Here is a 1,694-nt window from a genome sequence, read left to right on the forward strand (position 1 = left end):
ATAACTAAAGAGGATTTATTTTGAACTAAGACTTTACCTTAAAGACATGACTAAACTTTGTCACTACTACCCACCCCCATCCATCTTGTAGAAGGGTTAATACAGTGAAATGTTATAAAGTAGATATGAACATCTTGGAGGACTGGAACCAACATTAACTGACACTTTCTTCTAAGCCATCATAAAAATGTTTAAGTAGGAAAAAAAAAAACAAAAGAAAAGAAAAGAAAAAGGGGAAGTGGGGAACAATGGGGATTTTAGATTGAACAAAATCCTCATATATCATCTAATACATTCAATCCTGGCTAGAGTGTAACAAAATGGAAACAGCACTACTATAATACAAAACTCCCACTACGATAAACTGTACACACCTGTGTAGCCCCTTAATGCTTCCAAGCCCACCCTAGCCCCTTAATGCTTCCAACTCAACTGTTTCCCAGCCTGTTGAGCCTGCCGATGAAGGAACACATAGATTTCTCCTTAATCCAATCTTTGTTGTAAGGTTGGTATATCTGGGTATCAGCTCAGTAAACAAGACAACTAAAGTCTGCTAGATCATCAATAAAATCAAACAACTGACTGATATCATATGTGATTGAGTGACTGTTGGGATTCATTCTCTTCAGATGTTCTTCATACATTTTACAAACATCTTCCATGCATTCATTCACAGATTCATAGTCAGCATAAGTTCTTCCTTCTGACCTCTTGGTAGGCTGTGCTACCAAAATGGTGTGATACATAGTGCCAAACTCTTTCGCTACAGCCGCTGCCGATACCACTGCCACACACGAGCTTAGCTGCAATGCCCTGGATAAAGGATTCTTGGTTGACAGTTGTTTTTGTTTTTTACCTTTCAGGGTTTTATATATGTCTCCCCATTGCCTTCTTGATTGCATGGTTGAGAGATCCGAGCTTAATTTGACTTGCTTGCCTTTGTATGTAATGCTTCTTTTTTCCTTAGCTGCTTTCAGGATTCTATCCTTATCTTTGATTTTGGAGAGCTTGATTATGACATGTCTCAGTGATTTTCTTTTGGAGTCTATCCTTCCTGGGGTTCGTTGAGCATCTTGAATGTTTATCTTTTCACTTTTCAGAATGTTAGAGAAATTTTCTTCCGGAGTTCTTCAACTATTTCCTCTGTGTACTTATGTGATTCTTCCTCTTCTGGAATGCTGATAATTCTTAACTTATTCTTCTTCATGTTGTCCAACATGAATCTTAGACCTTCTTCACATTGTTTAATTTTTTTTTTTTCCTGTTTGCTCTTCTATCTTAGTGGCATTGAGAGATTTGTCTTCCAGCTCACTAATTCTGCCTTCTTTCTCTTCTAATCTACTCCTTTGCTCTTTCAGTGTATTGTCTAATTCTGATATTCTATTATGTATCATTTGGACCGCTTTCTGTATGTTTTGAATTGTTTGAAATGCTGTGTATATCTTATTTGATTGTTCCTGTAGTGCTTTCCTGTCTTCCTCCTTATTTTTCTCAACTCCATTGTAAAATGTTTTAAAACATTTATAATTATTTTTCTGAATTCCTTCTCAGGCATTTCCAAGGCCTGCCCTCCTTCCAGAATGTAGTCCATGTCTACCTCTAGGTCATTTGTCTCAGACATTTTATCTGGTTTCTGGACATGTGCTGATATTGTCATCTGCTTTTGCTTCTTGGACATGTTTAGTGTTTATCTG

The 1,694-nt window shown here is 37.0% G+C and overlaps 1 pseudogene; it reads right to left on the reverse strand.

Moving 5' to 3' along the window:
- Nucleotides 1-414: 414 nt before the first annotated feature.
- LOC102817511 lies at nucleotides 415-746 on the reverse strand (annotated as a pseudogene).
- Between the last annotated feature and the right edge of the window lie 948 nt (nucleotides 747-1,694).

Source organism: Chrysochloris asiatica, unplaced genomic scaffold, assembly GCF_000296735.1.
Source record: "Chrysochloris asiatica unplaced genomic scaffold, ChrAsi1.0 scaffold01447, whole genome shotgun sequence".
Lineage (NCBI taxonomy): Eukaryota > Metazoa > Chordata > Mammalia > Afrosoricida > Chrysochloridae > Chrysochloris > Chrysochloris asiatica.